The following is a 16,316-nucleotide window of genomic DNA, read 5'->3' as shown; positions in this document are numbered from 1 at the left end:
TTTAAAAATATTCTTGTTCTCCAAAATACTTCAAAATCTATGCAGATAAACATACATATATATTTCCAGGTAGATCAGTCTTGTTGCTTCATTAAACAGCAGCTGTCATGCCGGACACGAGAATTTCACAACTTCTTGGTAGACAGATGACAGATGTCTTTTTTATTAAATGTTTATGATGTTAGGCTTCATATATTTGCCTGGAGCAGTAACGCTGACAGGATAGTCACAGTCTATTTCATGCCCAAGGTTGCTTTTCCATTACCTTGGCATTTACCCAGGAGTTTCCATGTTATCATAATGTCTCATCTTTTCCTCTGCAGCAGCTTGTAAGCAGACAGATTGAAGCTGACACATATATTACATGATGTCCACTGTTGTTTGCTGTTTATAAATGAGGTTGTCTTTTTCATTTGAAATATCTGATTTGTATTATTATCGGATATGTATTATCTGATATTCTATAACACATAGGTTTGAACAAGCTCTCTGGTTGGTCAATAGGCGTGTTTGATTCCACGATCAAACAACGATCAAATAGAACGTGCCTAATCACAAAGTATCCAGTGGCCTACACACGCCACTAGCCTACCGAAACTACTTCCATGAGCCTACATCGTGTGGTTTCCATAGCGACGTTTAGCGACACACAGCCGTTACACTGTTATACATTGTCTCTCGTTGGAAATCGGCCAGAGAAATCATGTCCGTTAGCGGACATAAAAACGAGTCATCGCTTCGCAGCTACTGGGCTCCATCTCTAGACAACAGAAAGATGTGGAGCAACGCGCTTTTTGCCGGTCCGGGACACGCCATGAAACGGCCACTGGAGGAAAGCTCTTCCTATAACGTAGTCCTACCCGTGAACACCACAGCACCACCTGCAAAAAAGTCTGGCATGGAGTTCATGGAGAGCTGTTTCAAGAATTGCACTTTTAATGGCAGCATGAACATCAACCTTCATTCTGAACCCAAAATGTTTCAGCACCATGGACAGCCTGATTTGATTTGTTCCGCTAATCCCACACAGTGATTACTCAGATATTTAAATAGCCTAATTCAAAAATTGTTTTCAATAAATTGGTTAATAATATATTATTTACTATAATTATATCAATCACTGTAAGCGGGGTAGCAGGAGTGTTCGATTGATCGACTATCGTTACCATGGGAACTACTTTCTAGGAACTACTTTCTGACGGAGATTAACTCAAGCAGAAAGCGTAGGTTTGGGAGCAAATTAGCCCACATTATGAAATTATTTTTACGATATTGTTGATTACAATTGTAAGGGAAACTTCTGTGTAGCAGCAGTGCAGTGGGAGTCACCGACTCAGGAAAGAGACACGGGAAGAGCAGGAGCTTTGATGTCAAACACTGATGGTTTATTTGGAGCTTCGGCCGGAGAATTCACATCACAAGTCACAGCAGCCACGATCTGACTGCAGGGTAGGGTTGCCACGTCAATTCTCAAGAACTCTACCCCAGACCCCTGTATTTAGCTAGTTCCGAGAGCATCATCAACATGCTGCATAACAAGATAAAATCATAACACCTCTATCAGCTGACGCCAACAGGCAGGAACAGGGACACTGAGAGCACAGCAGCCAAGGTTACGAGGTGCGTGTGCTCAGTCAGGACAGTTTGAACTGATAAACTGGGTCAAAGTTATGGGCCTTGGAAAATATTCCCCAACAACAATGATAGTTTGTGTAATAGAATCGCCTGTACTCCAGTACTCCTGTACGGACCTCGGCGCTTGCAGTACTGTGGGACCAATAATGACGTTCAAGAACGGCCTCTCGTGTATGATTGCTTAAATAAAGATCAGCTGTTTTTTTAATAATGTAGGCTACTTTTTTAACCCTTGTGTTATGTTCACATTTCGCACCCTTTGGTAATGTTCGGGTCAAATTGACCCGGGACATATTTGAGGGTTTAAAAAAAAATACAGAACTAAATTCAACATGCACAATTCCTTATATATATTGTCTTTAACTCATTCCCCAACAATATAAATTAAATATAGCCTATGATTAGTTTTTGAAAATACTCTTTGCTAGATCAAATTTAACAATGGAAGTGTCCATCGTTTTTTGTGATAACATTTTTATTTATGTTAAAAAAAAAATACTGTAATAAAAACTAGGTTTACATTTTGCTCATGCTTTTCTAGGACTAATGTAAATGAAAAATGTTTTCATTAATGTTTATTATTTTTAATCTGTCATATAATAATCAAAGCCCTGAAGGAAATAAAGCAATTTAGCAGCAATTGGAACTCAAGAACCACACATCCAAAAGTATTTGGCTGTGAAATATAGAGGGAATGAAACATCCATATACATGACATAGAACAGATATAAACACAAAGCAAATAAAAACAATTAACAGTCACTATTCATAAAATGCAGTATATCCGAAAACTATATTGATGAAGTGACATACAGTCGGCGTCGCGTCACAGTTGGGGGCGGGGCATTTCGAGGGGGAAAACAATCCTTTCCCCCTCGCCTGGAGCACTGTAAGCGCGCGGATTTTAAATGTTAAACAAACATGTCATACATTGATTCATTGCAGCCCATTTCCAGGGATAGATACCTTAACATTTTATATTTAATAGGATCGGATTCTTGTCCATATCTTATTAAAGAGTGGACGAATGATCCGACTGAATGGCCTGAAGTTTCATTCCCTGATATCTTCTGCTACCTGGTTGAATCACCCGGTAAGAGGCAAAATCACGTTAACTGATGAATTAAACCTCACATAATTTATATGTCTAACAAGGAAATTAGCACGTTTTAGTGAATTTGTTCATCACACAATGGTTGTTATTGCACAATAGCCATCATGAGCTGCATATACATATTGGTTATTGACGACTCGGTACGTTATCACGCAGGGATTTACACACACACGCCAAAAGAACTATCGGTCCCTGGAGGCACACAACTTTTTTACAAGTGGCTTTGTTGGAGTTGTGCTCCATCATAAACTACCTTCATCGGATACCTACCTGTTCCGATGTGATGTAAAGCCATCCTGGAGGGTGACAGAGAAGCCGCAAAGGCTGGCTTCCGCATCTGCCAAACTATGCCATACCTGGGGGTTTCATGTGATGGCTATGTTTCCTGTGACTGCTGTGGTGAGGGTGTTATAGAGGCTAAGTGTCCTTACAGGTGGGGGCAAGACACCTCTACTGGGTACCAACAGTGGCTTGAGGACAAAAGAGGACATCTGGAAAGTCTGACAAGCTTAAAGAGAAGTCATGCATATTTCACTCAAGTATTTCAATATTTCACCTGCATATACCTGCACACCTCTAATAAGTCTGGATCATTTTGTGCAATTATCCAAGATAATTATCCACAGATGGCATACTGTCTATAATGTACATATTAGTGTTATGATGATTGCATTGCATTTGACAGGTCCAAATGCAGATGTTTGTTACCAAACGGATGTATGCAGACTTCATCACTTGGACTCCTCAGACCTGCCTGATATTCAGAGTACAAAGAGATGAGGACTTCATCAGTGGTGCCATTAATGTGATGCAAACATTTTGGTCACAACACATACTACACAAACTTCGGGAGCTGAAAGATGCACAGGTAGGTGGTTGCATTTCCTATCAGTGTAAAAATGGCAACAAATAAGTCACTGTGACAGAGTTACATATTTATTTATACCAATTCATTTTGAAGCATATTATAGCTATTTCATTCAGTATCAACATAGACTTCTAGACTATATGTACAAAATCAAATATCACAAAGCCTATACATTTATTTACAACATGAAAACATACATAGGCTACAAATAGAATGAATAATGGGCTGTACAATATGTTCTATATTTGTGACTTTGATACTAATCAGATAATAATTGTTGATATTGTTGATCAAATTGTTCTTGTGTTCTTTTCAAAGGGGGTGTACTCATTTATGATAAGCACTGTATATGTTTCTGCTAAGTAGGCAGAACACAGTCCAGTCGAAAGCAGCACAGGGAGTGACCCATCAGGCAACACAAGTGGCAGCAGAACATCAGGCAACAGAGGCAGAGCGTCAGGCATCAGAGGCAGAGCGTCAGGCATCAGAGGCAGGGTGACAGGCATCAGAGGCAGAGCGTCAGGCATCAGAGGCAGGGTGACAGGCATCAGAGGCAGAGCGTCAGGCATCAGAGGCAGAGCGTCAGGCATCAGAGACAGAGCGTCAGGCAACAGAGGCAGGGCGACAGGCATCAGAGGCAGAGCGTCAGGCATCAGAGGCAGGGCGACAGGCATCAGAGGCAGAGCGTCAGGCATCAGAGGCAGGGCGTCAGGCATCAGAGGCAGGGCGACAGGCATCAGAGGCAGAGCGTCAGGCATCAGAGGCAGAGCGTCAGGCATCAGAGGCAGAGCGTCAGGCATCAGAGGCAGGGCGACAGGCATCAGAGGCAGAGCGTCAGGCATCAGAGGCAGAGCGTCAGGCATCAGAGACAGAGCGTCAGGCATCAGAGACAGAGCGTCAGGCATCAGAGACAGAGCGTCAGGCATCAGAGGCAGAGCGTCAGGCATCAGAGGCAGAGCGTCAGGCATCAGAGGCAGGCGTGCAGGCATCAGAGGCAGAGCGTCAGGCATCAGAGGCAGAGCGTCAGGCATCAGAGGCAGAGCGTCAGGCATCAGAGGCAGAGCGTCAGGCATCAGAGGCAGAGCGTACAGGCATCAGAGGCAGAGCGTCAGGCATCAGAGGCAGAGCGTCAGGCATCAGAGGCAGAGCGTCAGGCATCAGAGGCAGAGCGTCAGGCATCAGAGGCAGAGCGTCAGGCATCAGAGGCAGAGCGTCAGGCATCAGAGGCAGGGTGACAGGCATCAGAGGCAGGGTGACAGGCATCAGAGGCAGGGTGACAGGCATCAGAGGCAGGGTGACAGGCATCAGAGGCAGGGTGACAGGGTGTGCAGCAGCAGAGCAGCACTGAGATCAGTTCAGGGACCTGTGGAAAGACAAACAACAGGTGGTTTTGATTAGAAAGATCCATTATGTCTCAACTGAAACCTGTTAAATGGCACAATTGGAACAATAATGACTTCTTTGTTGTATAAAAAAGTTGCATAAAATATTGTTCTCTGATGCTCATTATTAAATGACTGCACATTGATTTTGTTCTTACTCTCAGATTCTGTAACGGTTGTACATGACACTGCCAGACAGGTTCATTAGTGCTGCACAGACATGCACAATCCTATCAATCATGGCCTCTTCTCTCTTCTGTCTCTCACCCTGCAGTCTCTTCACCAGGCGCAGAGGAAGTGGGCCATCCAGAATGTGGTACCGGCTCTTCAGGGCCCCAATGACTCTGCAGACCACAGATCACATATTTGTTGTTAAAATGCTGTTTATCTACATTGTTATGTTTGAGTTTCACAGGAGTAGCACAGTTGACCGTTATATCATATCGTCAGTGCATTGTGTCCTATAATTAGTGTTTCTTTTTCATGTTAAAGTGAAGAAAGATCCCTGTTAACTTCCTGTTCTCTTGATATTGCACTAAATGTGAACAACAGTTCAATGTATTTAAATATAGAATAACATGTTTTAAGATAAAATGTTATCTTAAGACACCCTACAAAGTAGGGATTACACATGTACTCGTTGATGTGATTAATTGAATAACGTCTCAGCACTTGTTAACCCGGATCTGTACTGTTACAGTAATTCATTTAGTTAGGGAAATGTGAACCACGTCAGCGGCAAGTAGCAACAGTGATTTGATGATGCAGCACACTCTGAATACCAAAAACATTAAAATGTACATACTGTATGAATCTGACTGCTGACTCTATACTTACCAATGTGAATTCTGATGTTCGAAGTCACACGAGAATTTGCAACATCTTCGGCTGACAGTTGTTTTCGGCCCCTCGTGAAAGACGGTGTGATGAGCTGTGCACCCAAAACAGCAAAGTCATCCTTCAAAGTGAAGCCCCTGTCGGCTAAAATCTGAAATAAACATAACAAATACTTAAAAACACTACTTTACTTCAACAGCAACTCAAAAATGGTAACTATGGGTAAATAATAAATTCACAAATAAGACTTAAATTAGAAGAAAAAAACCGGTTCAATTGTTACCTGATCTCCTGCATGGTGGAACTTCTGAGATAAGAAGTCTGAGTTCCTTACAATATGCACATCTGAAGCCCTCCCTCCCCAGCCTTTGGAGAGATATGTGATTGAGCCAGGTGGGTGACATGCAATGAAATACTTCACTGTTGTCCAGTTTTTGTATTTTGAGTAGGTGATAGCTCTGTGAGAAGAGACAGTCGTTAGTAATACTTATCTATAAATTATGTACATATACACAGACAGCCAGGTAAGTATTACAAAAACCCGACACTTTATGCATGCTATCAAAAAGAAAAATATCTCACCTTGTTTTCAGCTTCTTTGAGTGTTCAATTCTGATCTCAAAGCAGTCGATAATTGCAGTCACTCTAGGGTACTGGAAGAGAACCTCTGCTGGTACTGTGCTTCTGATACACTCTATCAGGCCATTTAATCAAAAAAGAAATGTTGGCGTACATCAAATCCAACCATCGGGAGAATACATCCAGGAAAGTGCTATGTGCCAGGTCAAATATTCCACACATCATATCGGTTGAGGGGTTCTGCCGCAGTTTAACCAGAGTAATAAAGAGCTGGTCTTGTGTTGACATCTTGGATGTTTTCTGTGACTTAACAAACTGTACCAGGTACTGATGAAGAGTGTCAAATACTGTCCATGACAGGCCTGTCATGACTTTACATTTAGTGTCATTTTCTCTCACAGTGTTTACCGACATTTTCAACGTCTCCAATTATCTGATGGCTTCAGCTCGCTCCTTCATGGCCTCATCTCTTTCTCTTCTTAAATTATACAATTCTTCATAAAGTTGTTTTCTCTCTAACTCCTGAAGAGGTATGGGAGCTTCTGATGTTGGGGATTCTGGTGCTGGGCCCTCTGATGTTGGGGATTCTGGTGCTGGGCCCTCTGATGTTGGGGATTCTGGTGCTGGGCCCTCTGATGTTGGGGATTCTGGTTGGGCAGACTGAACACCCTCACGCTTCCTCCTTCTCTCTAGCCTCTGAAGTACTGACCTGGGAGACTTTGTCTTTTTATGTGGGAACAGCGAGGTTGTGTAGTCTGGGTGGGCTATGTCCTCGTTTTTTAAGCCTAGGGCAAGACAGTTCACAAACGAAATGAGAAGGGGATAGAAGGGGGTGAAATACATTTTAACTGCAGAAAGCTCGGAAGCTACCACCAGTGTTGTTAGCATAGCTGTGTTTTTGTATACTCAAGCAAGGTAGCCTGCATAACGTAGTAGTTAGTTAACTTCTCTTAAAACTAGTAATTGAACATTCATGTTAACTACGAAACCATTTAACACTGTTATTGTGTGAATAACGTTGTCATACCTGTAATGAAGTGCTGACTACAGACGTACACATGTTTGGATTTTGGATCCCACAGGTGGCCTAACTCATCCTCCCGACGGATCGCTTGAAGCCACCGGATTCTTCTCCTGGGCTCTGTGCTCCCGTTGGGCAAAATATAAAATTTTAGATTTGGATTTTTAAGCTTGTTAGTTGTACAAAAGGGCACACTGCAGCTCCTGGGCATTGTGGAAGCCGGTTTGTTTTCCCCCTCAGCGCGAACCGGATGTGACGTTTTGTGGGCGTTCCCTCGCTTGCCGACTGTATCTATGGGCAAGTCCGTTTAGGAAACACATGATGTACAGAACTTGTGTGTATAGCACAGATGCACTTGTTGCAGTTGCTGCATGTAGTCTGTGTCTTGGAGTCCTTTGAGGGTCCACATACCTCACAGCTGGCTGTGGGGGTCTTCCAGAAGCTGACTGTGGGAGTCTTCCAGCAGCTGGCTCTGAGTCAAGTTCATCTTCCAATTTGCTGTCAAATTCTGAGTTTACCTCCACATTATCCTCATCTTCAGAAATGTCTTCCTGTCCCACTTCACCGTGTTCCTCTAATGCATTCCACTCACTCTCATCCATTATTAGCTCCAAGGCTCTCTGAGCAGAATATCTTTTGGCCATTTTGTTGGTAGATAATTGTAGTTCTGCACTACACTGTTGTAGAGGCTAAGCCAACGCTTTAAGCCTCTGAGGATCCGCTTAGTGGGTGTAATTGACGCACACAAGTTTTCTGCCGAATAAAGGTCACAAACAAAGTTTCCAGTTTGAAACAGTCCATTTATTTCCATTTTACTGGTTTCCATTTACTTGCTTCTTTCCATATTCACCACACGATATTCCCGTTTACACAATACCTTTGCTTTGCTTGTAATCCCGTGTGTGTGTGTGTGTGTGTGTGTGTGTGTGTGTGTGTGTGTGTGTGTGTGTGTGTGTGTGTGTGTGTGTGTATGTGTGTGCTCCGTGTGTGTGTGCTCCGTGTTTGTTCTCCGTGTGTGTTCTCCGTGTGTGTTCTCCGGCCCAATCCCAAACCACTCCCTCGACCCTACCCCTCCGTGATGGAGTGAACTCCGTCTGTAGCCACACTCGCAGCTCAACGAGGCTCCCTCCTGTCAGATGGAGGGAGTAAATACAGCAGCAAGCTTTGGGACGGCCTCCCCTCTCTCCGGCAGAAACAGGAAATGCCGTAACTGTGTGTAACAACGGTTTCAAATCAGCATCTCTTTGACAAAAAGTTTAAATGAATAACTCAAATAAAACTCCAAACATCTTTCATTGTGTTTCAAAGCTCTTTTAGTTTTAAACCTGATGTTTATAAGCTTCTTAGTTTTTGCAACGGTCTGTAAATAGGCCTATACACAACTTTATAATAAAATGCACACATTTACCTTTTTCTAGACTAAACACAGGTATGATCCTAAATTAAAACCAGGCCCGGTTCCAGAACAAAATGACTCAGGGTGCATCTGAGATTAGAGAGGGTGCAGTGGTAAAGTGCTATTTTTATAAGTGGGGAGTGGACCTAACACCCTCTAGGGGGGTCCGGGGCATGCTCCCCCGGGAAGATTTTTTTTTTAAATATTGAAGTTAAAAGCATCAATCTGGTGCACTTTGAGAGCAAAATGAAGAGATCTATGGATCTATGTACTCTTTGCTTGATTCATGCCTTCCCAGTCCCTTATCACTTAGCCTATAAGAGCATGGCGCCAGTTGTTGTAGCCAGTTGTGGTGAAGGCATCTGACTTAGCCTACTTGAACCGAAATGTCTACATGCATAGCAGAAGATGGCATCTGTTTTACATGAATATTCCAGCCAATCTCTGTTTCGAAACCATGAGCAGCAAAATGAGCGCCTCACCCCACTGTACAGGTGAGTTAGTTACTTTTTTAAATATACCTGGGCAGGCTCTGTTTTGCCGAGGTCCTCTGGCACTTGCGGGCCGCCGAGGGGTGGCGGTGTTTGGGGCAACGAAGACCGCTGCGGCTGCTCCGCCTCCGTGGGTGAGGTGGGCAAAGCCGGCGAGTCGGGCAGGAGGACGTTATTGTCCACGACAGTGGCCGCAGATAACGTAATGTCCCCATGATCTGAACTGTTATTACCTGCAGTAGATGCAGTGTTACTGCTGGCGATAAGGGCTGGTTGTTTTAACAATTTTCTGATGTCCATCATTGACTGCTGTATAAGCACCTTGCAGATGACGAACGCGCAGCGGCACAGGTCACGCGCACCTGACATAATAATGTTACTTACCGTTTAAATTGACCAAATAAATGCAGCACTATCTTCTTCTTCTTCTTCTTCTTCTTCTTCTTCTTCTTCTTCTTCTTCTTCTTCTTCTTCTTCTTCTTCTTCTTCTTCTTCTTCTTCTTATTATTATTATTATTATTATTATTATTACTATTATTACTATTATTATATATTTAATATTTTTCACTTTTCATTTTTTTCACTTTTCATTATTTATTTTTTTTACTTTTCATTTTTCAAATGAGGGTGCATAACGACTCAACTGAGGGTGCAATGCACCCTTATGCACCCCCGTAGAACCGGGCCTGGTTAAAACATATGAGGTTATCATGAGGTTGTTAACATCGCAATTTATCAGTGGATGTTTGCTGGAACTACTTGTAAACAGCGTATTTTTTGACGGACACACACAGCGTGACTCCGGTCAGGTAGAGACCGGTCTCAAGTCAGCACCGCTGCAGACTCGCTGTTTGTCGGCTTGATAGCCCACTCCCCCTCCACACTCGTTGCTTTGGAACAGCCCTCAATATGGCGGACCCTCCGCGTGAACGCGCAAACGGAGGGGTAGGGTGTAGGGTGTAGGGTGTAGGGGTAGGGTGTAGGGGGCGGTTTGAGAATGGGCCTCCGTGTGTGTTCCGTGTGTGGTCAAAAACTGTATGGGCCTTCCGGCGGAACCTCTCCCCAACACACATAGGTTCCTACCTTTATACCCACAGTTAATTGGCTCCAACAACTGTAATGTGAGGTTATGTCTCTGTTTAGTCCCTCCTCCGGCGTGCAGGTGCGAGGGGGACAGTGCGAGAAAATGTAAAATGTTTATACATTTCTGGAAGATCTCAAATGTTTATAATGTTCTAGGATAGTTTTGTGTACATTACATTACATTGCATTTAGCTGACACACACTACAAAGGGTAAAGATCAAGGGAAAACAGGATCAAACAGCTTCTCTATGCATACGATTGTGTGTGTGTGTGTGTGTGTGTGTGTGTGTGTGTGTGTGTGTGTGTGTGTGTGTGTGTGTGCGTGTGTGTGTGTTTGTGTGTATGTGTGTGTGTGTGTCTTTAGTTTCTGTGTTTCTGTGTTTCTGTGTGTGTGTGTGTGTGTGTGTGTGTGTGTGGGTGTGTGTGTGTGTGTGTGTGTGTGTGTGTGTGTTTCTTTAGTTTGTGTGTTTCTGTAGCCTCATCCCAATACCCCTCCTCGACTCCTCTCTTCCCCTCCTCCGGGACTTGACCCGGAAATCAATCAAGACACGCCATGTTGAAGGACGTCCCAATAGCTGAAATGCACACGGAGGAGTCGAGGAGGGGTGAGGGAGGAGGGGTGCGGGAGGAGACGAAAGGGAGGATACACGCAAGCAGACTACGCGGAAGTGTTTTCACTACTCGCGTATAAAAGCCCCGCCCCCACCTTCACAGCTGGTCGATTTCAACAGAGGAAAACCGACAACTGGAAGATGAGTGGAAAAGCGTCACATAAATGTATAAGTGCTCACAGCTCCGTGGGAATTATTATGTGCAATTAATTTCTAAAAGGCTTTCACATTACTATAATTATATTTGTATTTAAATGTAGGCTACATTTTACACCAAAACGGAACACAAAAGCAGGACCAACCATCATACATTGAATTCCTTGACTAACAAGAGAAAGATTCATTCATTAAATACATATTTAACAACAAATGGGCCGGTTCTAAATGGTTATTCAGTTAAGCCCGATGAGAGGGGATACAGCTGTGCACATGTCATCATTAACAGACGTCGTTTAAGAGTGACGTTTGAGTGAACGAGGACATCCCAATTAATACCTGAGGACTCCTCTGTCCTCGCGTCACCTCTTCGTGTCTCTCGCTCGCATTTTACGGAGGCGGAGCTAAGACGCAAGGAAGGGAAGCGAGTGAGGGAAAGGAGGAGTCGAGGAGGGGTATTGGGACGAGGCTTGTGTGTTTTTCTCTGTCTCTCTGTCCTGGTAATGTAAAACAATAAAAACAATTCCACATGTCCTTCACAATAAATAAGCCCCGGCCATTGAGTTTCAGGTTGAACGAAAATATCCTTATATTTTTTTTTATTCATTGAAAATGGAAATCGGGTCAATTTGACCCGAACACCACACAAGGGTTAAGAGATAATTGAGAGATCTGCTCTTGGCTTCCTGATTACATTAAATATACCCACAACAAGTGTGTTCTGTTCTTTTTTTGGTTACATAACTGGTGGTATAGGCTACATAAGAATAATAATTATAATGTAGATTTAAGGATTCAAGGCTTTTATTGTCATTCGTACACTGAACAAAAATATAAACGCAACACTTTTGTTTTTGCTCCCATTTTTCTTGAGATGAACTCAAAGATCTAAAACCTTTTCTATTTACACAAAATAACCATTTCTCTCAAATATTGTTCACAAATCTGAAAAAATCTGTGATAGTGAGCACTTCTCCTTTGCCGAGATAATCCATCCCACCTCACAGGTGTGGCATATCAAGATGCTGATTAGACAGCATGATTATTGCACAGGTGTGCCTTAGGCTGGCCACAATAAAAGGCCACTCTGAAACGTGCATTTTGGCTTTATTGGGGGGGTCTGGGGGGGTCCAAAAACCAGTCAGTATCTGGTGTGAGGGGTAGGGTTAGGGTTAGGGTAATGTTGTGAATCGAGTGGCCTGTTCGTCGTCCATAACATACGCCTGCCCATACCATAACCCCACCACCACCATGGGCCACTCGTCCTAACCCTAACCCTAACCCACTAACTGTCTATTCACACATCTAGAATACAAAAACAACAAAAAGTATGGTCTCTAGCTTGCTAGTTAATTAGCTTCACTTCACAACCTTGTCTTTATCTGTATGCTGGTTGTTGCTAGGCTGCCATACAAATCTCTCCAGCTTGACTGGAGTAGAAATTATGTGGTAATTACAGATGCTTCAAACTAAAATTAAAGCTGTAATTAGTGCCAAAGGGGAAAAGTAGACACTTGCAGTATATATAACCGGCATCTAAATTATAATGAATTTAGACATCATTTTCAAGTCAAGCTTTCATGCTGACATTCAAGTTATACCCCATACTTTTTTAGCAATAGGTAAATAAAAAAAACCTCTCACACTTTCAAGTCCACATAAATGATTTACCTCAATGAACATACACAGCCGGTTTGGATAACAAGCTATGATCACATTACAATGAAGAATTCAGGCAAAACAATACCCAAATGTTTCCATCTGGTGGTCAGACATAAATCCAAATGAATGCTAATATTACAGTATGTTAAATATGGAGCTATTTCAGGGTCATACGTTTATTTGAAAGTTCAAGTTTTTATCCTGAAATTTGAAAAATACAATGATGTATTCAAACAAAAAATTTGAAATAATTGTTCAGGTTGAATATTATTTTGATTCAGTTCAGCAATTTTTTGGAATAAAATATTTATTTTCATGTTTCACTTTCATACATATTTTGATATTTGAATCCTTTTTTAGTTTCAGTTGCAGATTTTACGTTTTCAGATTCAAAGCAATTATTTTTCAGTTTAAAATGTTGTTTTTTTCGGTTTCACATTGTTTTCTACGGAGCCCTGCAGGGTTCATAGAGAGAAAAATAAATAAAACGAGGCCATGTTTTATTAATTTGTGCGCACGAGATGTAATTCGTAGCCTCAATTTATATAAAACGAGGCCATGTTTTATTAATTTGTGCGCACGAGATGTAATTCGTAGCCTCAATTTAAATAAAACGAGGCCACGCTTTATTAATTTGTGCGCATGATATACTTTCTCGTTCGCACAAGATACTTTTTTGTGGTTAGACCTATGGGTTAGACACATCGAACTGCCCGATTATTACGCCATATTATTAGTTTTATGAAGAAGATGTCCGGTCGCCAGGGCGTGTGTGTGTATGTTTGTGTGTGTCTGTGTGTGTGTATGTGTGGGCATTTCCGGTGCACTCCGACAGCATTTAGCACTAGTTTACATCGAGATTAAGATTAAACAAACGTCTTTCACTTGGGAATACATATATGGAGTTAGCCAGATGTGAAAATGCCGGTGTCGGAGTCGGACACACACATACACCGAACACACACACACACACACACACACACACACACACACACACACACACACACACACACACACACACACACACACACACACACACACACACACACACACACACACACACACACACACACACACCATGTAGCATTTCACGTTTCCATAGCAACAACAACTTCCTGTAAACAGCGTAAACTCGCCTTCAAAATAAAAGCATCTAAATAAAACAGCAAGTTAACCTAAATTACATTTAAGACATATACAACTGCAACGAAAGTAACAAAAACAATGTCATACTGTTTTCAGTTTCAGGGGCTTACCAAAGAGTAGTTTGGCATCCTGAGTGACAGGCCTCCCTCTGTCATGTTGCCTTCATGGATGTTAGTAGCGCGAGAAATATAACTCAACACTTTCTATACACAATACTCCGTCCCGTGATTGGTGATAAACAAAACTGATATCAGCGTCAAACACCCTCACCACGGGGGCCCAAACTATTTTAGAACATTAAGAAAAAAATGTTTAAGTAACCTTTCCTCATTCATCAAGAATTAACATTAATAGAATGTTATATTGATAATGTACTCACTAAACATACAATTCATTTAACTTGTTTTCTTCCAAAAGTTAATTATCCAAAGCCTCTAGTTTGTACATCCCCTTCTATTTACATGTAATGGTTTGGTCCCGCCTCCGCCTCCGACACTTTCTACCAGAGAGTGAGAGCATGTGAGGAGCAGGGATGCTATACATACTTACGTGTGTACGATGTCTCAACGACTAACAAAGTCAGGCTTTCAAAAAGAAAATAAAGGAGAGAAAGACAAGAGAGAGGGACTAAAGAGCGACAGTATGTCACCCAGTTTTTCAAAAGAAAATGTGGGTGTGGTCCATGAGTGGTGGAAATTAGTCTGTTAGCTAAGCGTAGTCCATTTTAAATAATAATTGTTGCACGTTTGCACAGTGTTATATTTTCACAGCTCACTGTCAGTAAATACTGTGCAGTTAGTATTGGACTACAAGATAGATGCAAGCCTGTACAGGTAGAGTTATTTAAAGCATAAATGAGTCGGTTGGGTTCTGGAGGTGTGGTTACAGCAATTGTGCTCGGTTGGCGTGGCCTGTGGTGGGGCCCAATGTGATATCTTATAGCCGTGGGAACATGTTTCAAATGGGGGGTGCTGTGGGGATGACACCAGGGCCGGTTCTGACCCATTTGCTGCCCTGAAAGATTTTTGCTGGTTCATTTATATCTTATTTTACCAGTTAGTTACCAGTTAATAACTTAGACTAAAGTGAACTATCTAAACCCTCACTGAGTCTCTCAGGGCAAATGGAAAATGTAACCGGGGTGAAAAGGGTGTTATCTTTACTTAATTATGAATGTGAACAGTTGTATCAACAGCTTTGACAATGTGCTGCTGACTGCTGGAAAGTGGTTTTACTTTAATGTATTTGTTTCGTCCATTGTGTTTACCTGCAGGTGGGGCCGACCAGTTCAACCCGGTATCACGACAAGACGTGAACATGTGACGATTTACCATGCTGGGAGACGTGAAGATGTCACGATTTCGTCCATTCAAACGTGACAGTTACACGGTATTGTTAACATGGCCCAGGGCCGGCGTCATGGGCGGGCCCCATGGGGCCGGGCCCGCCCATCCAGGATTTGGGCCCGCCCATGAGAAATCAGGGCTGATTAAAAAAAATTATATAAAAATATTTTTTAAATGTTTGTATTATTATGTTTATTGTTGTTATTTGTAGGGCTTTGTCATACCATTTATTTTTGTATTAAACTATGTTGAAACATTAGTATAATATAATTTTTTTATTTTGCTATGAAATTCTGAATGAATCTCTGTGCGCGAGACTGGTTTTTCGCGGGGTTGAGTTGTGTGTGTTTTTTTTAAAAAGTGAGACTCGTCACAGCAGCTTGTCAGTTTACTGTGGCGGTTAGTTTGGCTAGGCTATTATCCTTTTTTATATGTATCGGCAACAATGGATATTAGGAAGTGGTTCACGAACAATAAGAGCTCACAAAAGGATTGTGGCACTGACAACTCAGCACCAGATGCTGGCAACTTGACGTGTCTCCCGCCACCTATTCCTTCTCCACCAGGTCCCGAGTCAACGTTGTCAGACGAAGCCTCTTCGGGGCCGGGCAGGAGCAGCAGTTCAACCTTTAGCAGCCCAGGCCCATCTCCCATTCTAAACGCTCGTGATCTTGGAGATTTTAGTTTTCTAGTTCCAGAGGACCTTGGCGTGGATACACCAAAACAGGTAGTCCTGGATAGTTTCCCCTCTCGGCTCTTTTCCGGGAAAAAACGTAGTTTTGCCAGCTCATGGTACCAAAACCGACCCTGGCTTGAATACTCCGTAAAAGGCGATGCTGCGTACTGTTTCCCATGCAGAAAGTTTAAGGCTCATCATCATGACGCATCATTCACCATAAAAGGCTTCGAAGACTGGAAGCATGCCTTACAAAAGGGCACGGGTCTTAGCAAACACAGCTCTTCCAAGGAACATTTAGTCTGTGAGAAA

This window comes from Gymnodraco acuticeps, unplaced genomic scaffold (genome assembly GCF_902827175.1).
Source record: "Gymnodraco acuticeps unplaced genomic scaffold, fGymAcu1.1, whole genome shotgun sequence".
Lineage (NCBI taxonomy): Eukaryota > Metazoa > Chordata > Actinopteri > Perciformes > Bathydraconidae > Gymnodraco > Gymnodraco acuticeps.
Note: the sequence above shows the minus strand (reverse complement) of the source record.